We start from the raw sequence: 15,134 nt of genomic DNA, 5'->3' as shown, positions 1-15,134 counted from the left end.
TCTTAAAGGAGAAACACGGATATTATTTTATCTCAAAGTAAAAGTACTTCATGCATGTTGTGCGGTTACTAAAAAGTAAAAGTACTTCATGTATGTTGTGAGTTTACTACAAAGTAAAAGTACTTCATGTATGTTGTGAGTTTACTACAAAGTAAAAGTACTTCATGTATGTTGTGAGGTTACTACAATGTAAAAGTACTTCATGTATGTTGTGCGGTTACTACAAAGTAAAAGTACTTCATGCATGTTGCGCAGTTGCTACAAAGTAAAAGTATTTAATGTATGTAGTGCAGTTACTACAAAGTAAAAGTATTTAATGTATGTTGTGCAGTTACTACAAAGTAAAAGTACTTTATGTATGTTGTGCGGTTACTACAAAGTAAAAGCACATAGAAAGTAGTATGCCTCAGCCAACTTGTTGTTTATGTTCACTGGGCAGAGATATCAAGTGTTTTGGAGCTGAAGGCAAAATAAAAGCCCAGAAAGAAGCAAGAAGTTGTCAGTGAACATCACTTTGAAAGGTTTCAAGAGGATTTTTTACAACATTTACTTTCAAACTTTGATGTCAGAATTGTATTTCAACCTGTCATGACCTAACAGCACCATTTAATGATTTATTATCATTATTTATGTCCAGCCATTTTATACTTTTTGACTCACACTTGAATTGAATTCACAAACTCAAATAATCCAAAAGGAGTTATTATGGCAGTCTTCGGTATGTCCAACTCATTTACAGGTACCTGTAAATCTACCTTCGAGAAAATAGACGCTTCAGCCAGCCGTGAAGAAAAGTCCTGAATGTGCGGGATTGGGTAACGGTCCGGCATGGTGACATTATTTAGTCGGCAAAAGTCACCACAAGGCCGCCACAGCCCACCAGGCTTCGGTACCACATGTAGAGGTGAAGCCCAAGGACTGTTGGAACGCTGTACAATCCCCAGTCTCTCCATTGTGGCAAATTCCTGCTGTGCCAGGGCCAGTTTAGCAGAGTCAAGCCTCCGTGCCCGGGCGAAAACAGGTGGGCCCACTGTAGGGCTGCTTCTGAAAACGTCGGTACAGTCAGTTTTGGAAACTCTGCAAGAAGCCATTGATAAACATCCCCCACACCGACGGCCACAGGCTACGGTCCCCCCAGTGTGCATGGAATAGTGGAGAAAGCGACAGAGTCAATTAAACGGCCATTCGAGACGTCCACCAACAGTCTATTTGCACACAGAAAATCTGCCCCCAGAATAGGTACGGCCACAGAGGCAATATGGTCATGAAGTGTGAGTCATGACCGAAAAAATAAGATCGCGGATACAAGCGGCCGAAATGAGTTTCCTTAGAGATAGGGTGAGAAGTTCAGTCACCCGAGAGAGACTCGGAGTAGAGCCGCTGCTCCTTCGCTTGGAAAGGAGCCAGCTTAGGTGGTTCGGGCATCTCGTGCGGATGCCTCACGAGTGTCTCCCTAAGGAGGTCCTCGTTGCACGTCCCACTAGGAGGAGACCCCGTGGCCGGCCAAGGACCAGAAGGGGGGGATTACATCTCCTCTATAGCCTGGGAACGCTTCGGGATTCCCCAGGAGGAAGTTGCTAATGTTGCTCTGGAGAGGGAAGTCTGGGGGTCTCTGCTGGAGCTGTTGCCCCCGCGACCCGATTCCGGATAAGCGGTTGAAGATGGATGGATGGATGGACAGAGGCAATAACGAAGTCCCAGGTGAACGTGCGGTCAGAAAACGAAACAGTCACTGACCTGGTGCCGAAAGTGCGGATGATGGTTGCATTGGCGGCACTCAGCGGGGGCCCAAGGTTATCTTCCAGTGCATCCACAGCTGATGCAGGCAGGATACTCGTCTGGACACCCAAGTCCACCAGCCAGCGGCGGCCCGACAAACCGTCTGTGACAAAGAGCAGCTTACCCACTCTGCCCGTGCTCACTGCTGCCACTGAGCACCGGCCCTGGCGTTTCCCTGGCCCGGGAAAGCGCACGGCGGCATGCAGCACTTTGCCTTGGTCCCAAAATGGCGGTAATAAAATAATAATAATAATACCTGGGATTTATATAGCGCTTTTCTAAGTACCCAAAGTCGCTTTACATGTTAAAAACCCATCATTCATTCACACCTGGTGGTGGTAAGCTACTTTCGTAGCCACAGCTGCCCTGGGGTAGACTGACGGAAGCGTGGCTGCCAATTTGCGCCTACGGCCCCTCCGACCACCACCTATCATTCATTCAACATTCATTCACCGGTGTGAGCGGCACCGGGGGCAAGGGTGAAGTGTCCTGCCCAAGGACACAACGGCATGGTAAGAGGCGGGGAGCGAACCTGCAACCCTCAGGTTTCTGACACGGGCGCTCTGCCCACTACGCCATGCCGCCCGAAAAGCATAACTATGCCTCCTTGCGGCGACGGTCCGACACTGCTCAGGTGCATTCCAGGTCGGTGCAGGCAGCAGAGTTTGAACGCTGAACTGGCTAGCAGCTAGAAGAATCATGTGCGCCTCCTCAGCCAAACCTTGGTAATCTTTCGTGGTGACTAATGGCAAGTTGGCGAGCAGCGTGCGTACCGGGGGCGGTAGCTGACGGAGAAACAGCTGCACGAACAGGAACGATGCGTCCCCGGAACCGAGCAATGCGAGCATATTCTCCATTAGCTCGATAGGCTTGCGGTCTCTCAGGCCGTTGAGAGACAAGAGGCGATCAGCTCGCTCGGCGTCGGACAGCCGGTACAGCCGCAGCAATAAAGTTTTTAACGCACCTTACTTGTCGAACCAAAGTCGGAAACTGGGCTTCTACATGCTCAGGATCGCGCTGCCAGAACTCCGGGAGTTTCACTGTTGCAGCAAAAACGGCGGTAGCCGCTATTGGCTGTAGTAATGGCTCTGAGCAGTCAGGCATGACGAGACCAGCAACGTTTAACATGTCCGAAAAACGTCGGGGTCACCAATGTGGGAGTCGAGGTAAGGAGGCGAGAGAGCAGTAGTTCTGAGCCGATGAGTTTATTATCAGACTTCTTTCCACAACAGCAACAACAACAACCCTTTTTCCCCCGGAAGTGTGTCCCCTTATAACTGGTGTCTTAATGAAATTAAACAATGGATGTCCGCTAACTTTTTGCAACTCAACGCCAATAAAACGGAAATGCTGATTATCGGTCCTGCGAGACACCGACATCTATTTCATAATACCACCTTAACATTTGACAACCAAACAATTACACAAGGCGACTCGGTAAATAATCTGGGTATTATCTTCCACCCAACTCTCTCATTTGAGTCACACTTTAAGAGTGTTACTAAGACAGCCTTCTTTCATCTCCGTAATATCGCTAAAATTCGTTCCATTTTGGCCACTAGCGACGCTGAGATCATTATTCATGCGTTTGTTACGTCTCGTCTCGATTACTGTAACGTATTATTTTCGGGTCTCCCTATGTCTAGCATTAAAAGATTACAGTTGGTACAAAATGCGGCTGCTAGACTTTTGACAAGAACAAGAAAGTTTGATCATATTACGCCTATACTGTATATACTTTTATATACTTATATACATATATATATATACCTATACTGGCTCACCTGCACTGGCTTCCTGTGCACTTAAGATGTGACTTTAAGGGTTTACTACTTACGTATAAAATACTACACGGTCTAGCGCCATCCTATCTTGCTGATTGTATTGTACCATATGTCCCGGCAAGAAATCTGCGTTCAAAGAACTCCGGCTTATTAGTGATTTCCAGAGCCCCAAAAAAGTCTGCGGGCTATAGAGCGTTTTCTATTCGGGCTCCAGTACTCTGGAATGCCTTCCCAGTAACAGTTACAGATGCTACCTCAGTAGAAGCATTTAAGTCCCATCTTAAAACTAATTTGTATACTTTAGCCTTTAAATAGACCCCCTTTTTAGACCAGTTGATCTGCCGTTTATTTTATTTTCTCCTCTGCCCCCCACTCCCTTGTGGAGGGGGGAACACACAGGTCCGGTGGCCACGGATTAAGTTCTGGCTGTCCAGAGTCGGGACCCGAGGTGGACCTGTGCATCGGTTGGGGACATCTCTGCGCTGCTGACCCGTCTCCGCTCGAGATGGTCTCCTGCTGGCCCCACTATGGACCGGAATCTCACTATTGTGTTAAATCCACTATGGACTGGACTTTCACAATATTATGTCAGACCCACTCGACATCCATTGCTTTCGGTCGCCCCTAGAGGGGGGGGTTACCCACATATGCGGTCCTCTCCAAGGTTTCTCATAGTCATTCACATCGACGTCCCACTGGGGTGAGTTTTTCCTTGCCCTTATGTGGGCTCTGTACCGAGGATGTCGTTGTGGCTTGTGCAGCCCTTTGAGACACTTGTGATTTAGGGCTATAGAAATAAACATTGATTGATTGATTGACATCCGACCTATCCACCAAACCCCAATCTGGTGATGAGAACAATTAGTGCCCCGCTACAGTATATTTATTTATGTGGTTATAATTTAATAATTAAAAGTATAATCTCCCACAAATGATGTATATTTCTTTAAAATAATCACGTTTCTTATCTTTCTTGGCTGTTTATGTGACACATGTTTGATTTCAGCGAGCCAAGTGAATAAAAAGTGAAGAATACCATATCTTTGGATATCAGTCAGACAAGTTTGAGGATGTCCTCGAGGGAAGTAAAACATTTCAGGAAACAATTCCAGTGGCTGAAACTGCTGAGACTGCAAATTCTTTGGATTTCCTGACAGACTGCTGACCAAACAATATTTTGGTCCATCCCAAAGATCAACCAGCAGGTGCCACTTTTTGTCATTCTGTTCAACTTCTTCCTTTACACACGTTTTTTTCTTTAAAACTCGTGATAGGCTGCATCGGCCTACTGTATCATGATGATATCATAATACAGCGATGACACGACAACACTGGCAGACATAGGATTTGGTCACTCAAATTAAAACATTTTAATCACATGATGTCTATTCTTCCCTACACGCAGATTGATTTTATTTTATTTGTTTATCAAGTTTCTTTGTCTGGCGGTAGATTCTTTGCAAGAGACAGTCAAAATGAAGAAATTGTGGATAAAAAGAGGGAAAGTCACCTGGACAGGATTTTGGATCTTTTCAAAAGGGACCGTAGTCAGACCAATATGGTCTGTAAATGATGCAAGGCAAGACCACTAATAGCACACCACCTTAGCTCACCCTTTAGCGCACAGCTGTAACTTCCTGCCTATAAACCTGCAGAATATAGTTCTTCTCAGATTTCTCCATGTTTACATTTTCACACTTTGCACTATTTTTGTACACTTTATCAAGCATTTCTTACATATTCCTTATTTTTAAGACCTTATTACTATTTTGTTTACATTGAGTGTTATCCATGCTTGTGTTGACATTTCCTTTCTGCTTTGACAGATAATCGGAGGAAGTTACATTTCAAATACAATATTTTTTATCCTGCTCCTTATTTTCCATAGGTCATACAAAAATGCAATAATTATCAATATTGCCCGATATAATATTGATATTTAAATAATTACTGCGTAACAAAAATTAATTTCCATAGTTCAGAACAACAGGGCAAATTAATGTTACACAGCTGTTCTTTCCCAGCACTAAACCTGCAGAATATAGTTCTTCTCTGGTTTCTCTGTTTACATTTTCACACTTTGCACTATTTTCTTACACTTTATGAAGCATTTCTTATATATTCCTTAATTTTAAGAGCTTACTGTTAAGTGTTCAATATTATTTTACTATCTTGTTTACATTTTTTTAGTGTTTTCCATGCTTGTGTTGACATTTCCTTTCTGCTTTGATAGATAATCAGAGGAAGGTTAAATTTTAAATAAAATATATTTATCCCGCTCCTTATTTTCCATAGGGCATAACATTTTTTTAATAATTATTGATATAGCCCGATATAATAATAATATCTAAATAATTACTGTGCAACAAAAATTCATTTCCATAGTTAAGTAAGAACAACAGGGCAAATTAATGTTACACAGCCATTATTTCCCAGCACTAAACTTGCAGAATAGTTATTTTCTGGTTTCTCTGTTTACATGTTAACACTTTGCACTATTTTCTTACACTTTATGAAGCCTTTCTACATCCTCCTTATTTTTAAGAGCTTATTGTTAAGTGTTTAACGTGATTTTACCATTTTGTTTACTTTGAGTGTTTTCCATGCTTGTGTTGACATTTCCTTTCTGCCTTGATAGCTGAGGGTTTATAATTAGGGGAAGTTACATTTCAAATCACATATTTGTATCCTGCTTCTTATTTTCCATAGGTCATAAAAATTGTGAAAATTTCGATATTGACCTATATAATAATAATATTTAAATAATTACGACATAACAAAAATGTGTTTCCATAGTTAAATAATAACAGGGCAAATTAATGTTACACAGCCGTTATTTCCCAGCACTAAACCTGCAGAAAATAGTTCTTCTCAGGTTAATCAGAGGAAGTTACATTTCAAATAAAACATATTTTTTATCCTGCTCCTTATTTTTCATACGTCATAAAAATATCCATAATGATCCGTATCGAGCGATATAAAACACTTGTATCGTGATACATTACAGCCGTATCGCCCAGCTCTGTGGAAAAGGTAATAATTTTATGAGAAAATATTGCTACATTTATTTAAAAAAATAATTACAAAGTAAAAACCTTTACTAAAGTGTTAAAAAGATGAAAACAGCTATTTTTTTACGAGGAAAAAATTTTGGATATTTTTTTTTTTAATCTAGAAATTTAGAAGAAATATCGGAATTTTACAAGATAAAAGTGGTAGTTGTGTGAGAAAATGTTATGATTTTACAAGAATTAAGTTTTAATAAGATGAAGAAAGAAATTGTAGATACGGGTGACCTGATACAACTTTTTCCACTTCTGACATGATACCGATATTGGAGCCTTGCGTGTTGGCAGATACTGATATTGATGTGATATCAGCACATAAGATATTATTTTGTTTTTATTATTTATTATTTTTCTCCTGCTCCTTATTTTCCCTAGGTCAAAAGAAAATCAATAACAATCGATATCAGGTTACAATTATCGTGATACAGCTTCCAGCCATATGGCTGAGACGTCAGAAAAGGGAAAGGGTGTGTTCCAGCTAAACACATTATCTTGTAAAAACACAAAAAAATCACTTGACGTATTTCAGTGTCGGAGCAGCATATTTTCAGAGGAAAAAATGTATTCTAAAGAATTCCTTCCATCCTCGCCGACGATCATGTACTTCCTGTTCTTCACACAGGAGACTCGTAAAAAGTGTGCTAACATCCAATCACCTGACACCTGTTCCACACCTGTCTGTGTCTTGACGTGTGTAAACATCGGCACTGCATTCGTCCTCCACAGTAACATACTACATACATGTTGCCCTGTTACAGCCGCATTCCAAAATGGAAACAAGTCTTTTCCTAACCCTAACCCTAACCCCAGAGTCCTTAAAATTCTACACACAAGACCTCATTATGACAATGTGAAAAAGTTTTTTGGTTTTTTTTTTTGCAAAGTTGTTAAAAAATAAAAAATAAAAATTACATGTACATACAGTGCATCCAGAAAGTATTCACAGCACTTCACTTTTTCCACATTTTGTAATGTTACAGTCTTATTCCAAATTGATTAAATTCATTTTTGTCCTCAAAATTCTACACTCAATATTCCATCAGGACAATGTGAAAAAGTTTTTTTTTTGTAAAGTTATTACAAAAAAAAAAAATTCACATGTACATTCCGTGCATCCGGAAAGTACTCACAGCACTTCACTTCTTCCGCATTTTGTTATGTTATATAACAGCCCTATTCCAAAAAAGGAACCAATAATTTTTTGTCCTTAAAATTCTACACACAATACCTCGCAATGACAACGTAAAAATGTTTTTTTTTTTACAAAATGTTGGCAAATGTATTAAAAATAAAAAATCACATGTACATTCAGTGCATCCAGAAAGTATTCACAGCGCTTCACTTTTTTCCACATTTTGTTCTGTTACCGCCTTATTCCAAAATAGAATCAATAATTTTTTTGTTCTCAAAATTCTACACACAATAGCATGTATCAAGCACCAAGTTATATGTGTATGAGGTGTTTGGCTGTAAAATTGGCCAAAAAGTTAGCAGGTTAATATGCTAACACTTAAAATGCATTAAGTACCAAGTTATATGAGTCAGAGGCTGTAAAATTGGCCAAAAAAAAAGGAAGCTAGCACGCTAATGTTAGCATGTTAACTGTTAGCATGTGTCAAGTACCAAGTTATATGTGTATGAGGTGTTCGGCTGTAAATTTGGCTAAAAAAGTTAGCATGCTAATGTTAACACACAGTTAGCGTCTGTCAAGTACAAAGTTATATGAGTCAGAGGCGTTTGGCTGTAAAATTGGCTAAAAAAGTTTGCATGCTAATGTTAGCATGTGTCAAGTACAAAGTTATGTGTGTATGAGGTGTTTGTCTGTAGAATTGGCTAAAAAAAAAGGTTATCATGCTAATTTTAGCATGCTAACAGTTAGCATTTCTCAACTACCAAGTTATATGTGTGTGAGGTGTTTGGCTGTAAAATTGGCTAAAAAAAACAACTTATCATGCTATTTTTAGCTTGCTAACAGTTAGCATTTGTCAAGTACAAAGTTATATGTGTGTAAGGTGTTTGGCTGTAAAATTGGCTAAAAAAGTTATCATGCAAATGTTAGCATGCTAACAATTAGCATGTGTCACGTACAAAGTTATATATGTGGATGAAGTGTTTGGCTGTAAAATTGGCTAAAAAAAGGGATCATGCTAATGTTAGCATGCTAACAGTTAGCATGTGTCAAGTACAAAGTTATATATGTGTATGAGGTGATTGGCTGTAAAATTGGCCCAAACATTTTTACCATGCTAATGTTAGCTTGCTAACAGTTAGCATGTGTCGAGTAGCAAGTTAAGTGTATGAGATGTTTGGCTATAAAATTGGCTAAAAAAGTTTGCATGCTAATGTTAGCATGCTAATTTTAGTATGCTAATGTTAGCGTGTGTCAAGTACAAAGTTATGTGTGTGCGAGGTGTTTGGCTGTAAAATTGGCTAAAAAAGTTATCATACAAATGTTAGCATGCTAACAGTTAGCGTGCGTGAAGTACCAAGTTAAGTGTATGAGGTGTATGGCTGTAAAATTGGCTAAAAAAGTTATGCTAATGTTAGCATGCTAACACAATGTGTCAAGTACAAAGTTAAAAATGTGTATACAATTGGCCAAAAAGTTAGCAGGTTAACATGCATGAAGTACCTGGAATCTGTGTGGGCGGAAATCAAATTTAAAAATGCTAAGCCGGTACTAATAGGGACTGTTTATAGACCCCCTAATCAGAGTGATTTCTATGGGGCTTTGGAAGAATGCTTGGAGGGGACAGACAACATGGAGAAAATTATAACTGGGGATCTGAACACAGATATTCAACGCAAAGATGCGCCTGTCTTCAGATCCTTCAGCAAATTTTGTAATCTGCACGGTCTTTCCCAGCTAATAGCGCTACCCACAAGGGTGTGTGATTCCACCCAATCAACCATAGATCTCATTCTCACTTCAGACCGGCCTAAAATAAAAAATAGTGGGGTCATGATCTGTGGTCTTAGCGACCACTATCTAACCTTCTGCACCCGTAAAATAGCTAAACCTAAAGCCAATGGCCACATAACAGCCCAATCCAGATCCCTCAAAAAATACTCCAATGACAATTTCAATTTAAAATTAGATGAGTGGGACTGGTCCCCTGTGCTCGCGAGCAACCTGGTCGATGTCGCTTGGGATCGCTTCAAAACCGCGTTCCTAAAGATACTAAAGGACATGGCTCCCGTGAAAACAGTCAGGATCAAAGCCCGCTCGGAACCATGGATGAATCCGGACCTATTAGCTGCCATAAAAGACAGAGACAGGAAATACTCTGAATACCAAAAATGTAAAACAGAAGTAGATAAACAACCCAATAATATCAACCTCAAATTACTCCTTTCAACTCTCAAAAAGCAATGCAATAAATTAAGAAATAAGTCAACCAACCTGACTAAATCCTTAAAAAAAAATTACATTAACGACAAAATAGAGGAAAACACGAATAAGCCACGTGAGCTCTGGAAAATTCTCAACAACCAGCTTCCTGGTTGCAGCCAGAAACTTAAAACAAGACTCACCAACATCAGCATCAAGGAGGGTGACTCCCTCATTACAGACAAAATGGAGGTAGCTAGCAGACTTAACGCCTTTTTCACCAGCATAGCTGCAACTCTTGTCAACAAGCTGTCCCACCACTCTGGTCGCTTTGGTGTAGAACACATTAAAGCCTTCTACAGAAAGCTAGGAGTATCCAACAATGATTTCAAATTAGAAATGGTCACAGCTGATGAGGTGTTTAAAAAATTGAGCGCGCTCCACCCTAACAAGGCCACCGGCCTTGATAATATTCCCTCCAGATTCCTCAGGGACTCTGCCTCCATCATTGCCCCGATCATCACGCACATAATAAACCTATCAATTACACAAGGCCAAGTACCAAAAGATTTTAAGATAGCAAGAGTAACTCCCCTCTTTAAAAAAGGAAGCAAATTGGAACCTGGCAACTACCGACCTGTTTCTATTCTCAGCTCCATTTCGAAAGTAATGGAGAAAATAGTTTATGAACAGGTCGATAGTTACCTTGCCACTAATAAACTCATGTACAAATTCCAATCCGGCTTCAGAACTAACCACTCCACTGACACATGCCTTCTCTATCTGACCGACCACATCAAACATGAGGTGGACGCGGGCAAATACTGCGGCATGGTCATGCTGGACCTTCAGAAGGCCTTTGACACCGTTAACCACGCTATACTGTTGGATAAGCTCAGAGCAATCGGATTTAACAAAACCTCTTGGAGCTGGATGCAGTCTTACTTGGAGGGGAGGGAGCAGGTGGTAGAGGTGAACGGCACCGTGTCCCCCCCCCTCTCGGTGAGCTGTGGAGTCCCCCAAGGCAGTATATTGGGACCTTTACTGTTCCTAATATACATAAACGACATGTCATCGGCATGTGACTGTGAATTGTTTTTGTTTGCGGATGACTCTGCCTTGCTGGTATCAGACAAGGACAAGTCACAGGTGGAGAAAATCCTCAGTGCTGAGCTCTGTAGAACTTGCACCTGGCTCGCTGACAACAAGCTATCCATCCACTTGGGTAAAACAGAATCCATCCTGTTTGGGTCCCACATCAAACTTAAGAGAGTCAATCACTTCACCATAAAAGTAGGTGACAGTGTCATCACCAGGAAAGATGAGGTCACCTACCTAGGTTCCATTCTAGAGGCTAACCTTTCCTGTGATAAAATGGCAACCAAGGTAATCAAAAAGGTTAACCAACGAACGAGATTTCTCTACAGAATTTCCTCTCTGGTCAACAAAAGCACCTTGAGGATTCTGGCGGGAACTCTCGTTCAACCCTTTTTCGATTACGCATGCACCTCCTGGTACCCTAGCACCTCCAAAACCCTCAAATCTAAACTCCAAACATCTCAGAACAAGCTAGTCAGGTTACTTCTAGACCTCCACCCCAGATCCCACCTCACTCCTACCCACTTCTCTAAAGTGGGCTGGCTCAAGGTGGAGGACAGAGTTAAACAACTTGCACTGAGCCTAGTCTATAAAATCCGCTACACCTCCCTGATACCGATGTACATGTCAAACTACTTCCTTAACGTAAATGACCGCCATAACCACAACACCAGGGGGTGCTCCACTAACCACGTTAAACCCAGGTTCCGAACTAACAAAGGTCTTAACTCATTCTCTTTCTATGCCACATCAATGTGGAATGCGCTCCCAACAGGTATAAAAGAAAGGGCATCTCTATCCTCCTTCAAAACCGCTATAAAAGTTCACCTCCAGGCAGCTACAACCCTAAACTAACACCCTACCCGGATTGCTAATAATCAAATGTAAACAATCAAATGCAGATTCTTTTTCTTATGCCTTCTGATCTCTCTCTCTCTCTCTCTATGTCCACTACCCCCCCCCCACCCCCCCACCCCACCCCCCCTCCACACTCCTGATTGTAAATAATGTAAATAATTCAATGTGATTATCTTGTGTGATGACTGTATTATGATGATAGTATATATGATAGTATATATCTGTATCATGAATCAATTTAAGTGGACCCCGACTTAAACAAGTTGAAAAACTTATTCGGGTGTTACCATTTAGTGGTCAATTGTACGGAATATGTACTTCACTGTGCAACCTACTAATAAAAGTCTCAATCAATCAATCAATCAAACCAAGTTATAGGAGTCAGAGGCGTTTGGATGTAAAACTGGCAACAACAAAAAAAGTTAGCAGATTATAAATAGCATGCTAGCATGCATTAAGTACCAAGTTATATGAGTCAGAGGCGTTTGGCTGTAAAATTGGCTCAAAAGTTAGCACGTTAATGTTAGCATGCTACCGCTAACATGCCTCAACGTATGCATGTTGTTTTTTTGCTTTATTAAAATAGATTTTAATTTAATTTGATGCGTGTGTGAATTAAAACAAATCCAGGGGAAATACATTATTTTCATTAGTGCAAAACAACACATTTAACATAATAAAACCCCTTCATGACACATCCCAGCCGGGATTCGAACCCTGCGCAACGCCCTTATAACCAGCACTAACGCCGCCTGCCACCAGGGGCAGTGTCAATATTCAGGGGGAATGTGCAGTTATATATATATATATATATATATATATATATATATATATATATATATATATATATATATATATATATATATATATATATATATATATATATTTAGCAGTGACTGGGTCAAGAATGGCTAAGCTTGTTTGATGGAGATTGATTGATTGATTGAGACTTCTATTAGTAGATTGCACAGTACAGTACATATTCCGTACAATTGACCACTAAATGGTAACACCCCAATAAGTTTTTCAACTTGTTTAAATCGGGGTCCACGTTAATCAATTCATGTCATCACACAAGTTAATCATTGGAGTACAAACATTGAATTATTTACATTATTTAAAATCCTGGGGGGTGGGATGTGGAGGGGGTTGGGATGGGATGGGGGGGTTAGGTTTGGTTGATATCAGCATATTTCAGTCATCAACAATGATATCATCTGAGAAATTGACATTGAAACAGTGTAGGTCTGACTTGGTAGGATATGTACAGCAAGTAGTGAACATAGTGAGCTCAGAAAGCATAAGAACAAGTATATACATTTGATTATTTACAATCCGGGGAGGTGGGGTGTGGAAGGGGGAGGGTGTTAGTCTAGGGTTGTAGTTGCCTGGAGGTGTTGTTTTAGTGCGGTTTTGAAGGAGGATAGAGATGCCCTTTTTTTTACACCTGTTGGGAGTGCATTCCATATTGATGTGGCATAGAAGGAGAATGAGTTAAGACCTTTGTTAGATCGGAATCTGGGTTTGACGTGGTTAGTGGCCCTGGTGTTGTGATTATGGCGGTCATTTACGTTAAGGAAGTAGTTTGACATGTACTTCGGTATCAGGGAGGTGTAGCGGATTTTATAGACTAGGCTCAGTGCAAGTTGTTTTACTCTGTCCTCCACCCTGAGCCAGCCCACTTTGGAGAAGTGGGTAGGAGTGAGGTGTGATCTGGGGTGGAGGTCTAGAAGTAACCTGACTAGCTTGTTCTGGGATGTTTGGAGTCTAGATTTGAGGGTTTTGGAGGTGCTAGGGTACCAGGAGGTGCATGCGTAGTCGAAAAAGGGTTGAACGAGAGTTCCCGCTAGAATCGTCATGGTGCTGTTGTTGACCAGAGAGGAGATTCTGTAGAGAAATCTCGTTCGTTGGTTGACCTTTTTTGATTACCTTGGTTGCCATTTTATCACAGGAAAGATTAGCCTCTAGAATGGAACCTAGGTAGGTGACCTCATCTTTACTGGTGATAACAATGTTAATCGCCTCTCGATATACGGAAAGCCGAGTCTGCAAATCAATTCTGCTAAAGGCTTTTCACCTTCAATTCCATCACTTGACAATTTGAGCAATAATGCGACTTGACCTTTGTTCTGCCCTCACTACAGACAAGACTGGAATACACACAATTGGCAGCCATTTTAGGTCCTCAAAACATCCATTAAAAATGGACACAAATCGTTTTTTCATAAACATCTTACTATCAAATGGAACCACTCTCCACCTTAATATTGAGTTATATAAACAAGTTAAAAAAAACAATTTACTTACAGACGTATCTTTTCCAAGGCGTGTAAGAGTTAACTTGTCTGCGTCGACCCGGAAGGGCCCAAACAAACCAAGCGTAGTAACTTCCTCCCGCCACTAGATGTCAGTAAGAGTCTACAATCAAATGGGCATAACAACCTCTATACTTTTTTTTAAAGAAACCTTTATTTATAAATTTCAGCATTTACAAACAGTTGAAAATAATAATCAAAGTAAGTACAAAAACAGTACAAAACAGTACAAAAACAGTACAAAGCAGCGCCAGGGGGTTGTAAATTCAAAGTAACTAAAATAGAATACAATATATATATATATATATATATATATATATATATATATATATATATATATATATATATATATATATATATATATATATATATATATATATATATATATATATATATATATATATATATATATATATATATATATATATATATATATATATATATATATATATATATATATATATATATATTATATTATATTATAATATAATATATATTATATTATATATATTAGGGCTGCAACAACTAATCGATTAAATCGATTAAAATTGATTATTAAAATAGTTGGCGATTAATTTAGTCATTGGTTCGTTGGATCTATGCTATTCGCATGCGCAGAGGCTACTTTTTTTTTTTTTTTTTTTTTTTTTTTTTTTATTTATTTTTTAATAAACCTTTATTCATAAACTGCAACATTTACAAACAGTTGAGAAACAATAATCAAAATAAGTATAGTGCCAGTATGCTGTTTTTTTTCTCAATAAAATACTGGAAAGGATAGAAATGTGTGAATGGGTGAATGTGTGTGTGTGAATGGGTGAATGTGGAAAATAGTGTCAAAGCGCTTTGAGTTCCTTAAAAAGGTAGAAAAGCGCTATACAAGTACCACACATTTACCATT

General features: G+C 39.8%; 1 protein-coding gene across 1 annotated transcript in view; it reads right to left on the bottom strand.

The window, feature by feature from the left end:
• emilin1a (elastin microfibril interfacer 1a) overlaps positions 1-14,320 on the bottom strand; it is a 175,910-nt gene extending 161,590 nt beyond the window's left edge. The window contains exon 1 of the mRNA XM_062034675.1: positions 14,226-14,320. The gene's annotated coding sequence lies outside the window, so the exon portion shown is untranslated. The remainder of the gene's footprint in view (positions 1-14,225) is intronic.
• Between the last annotated feature and the right edge of the window lie 814 nt (positions 14,321-15,134).

This window comes from Entelurus aequoreus, linkage group LG23, assembly GCF_033978785.1.
Source record: "Entelurus aequoreus isolate RoL-2023_Sb linkage group LG23, RoL_Eaeq_v1.1, whole genome shotgun sequence".
Taxonomy (NCBI): Eukaryota; Metazoa; Chordata; class Actinopteri; order Syngnathiformes; family Syngnathidae; genus Entelurus; species Entelurus aequoreus.
The sequence above is the reverse complement of the archived record's forward strand: the minus strand, read 5'-3'. Positions and strand labels throughout refer to the sequence as shown.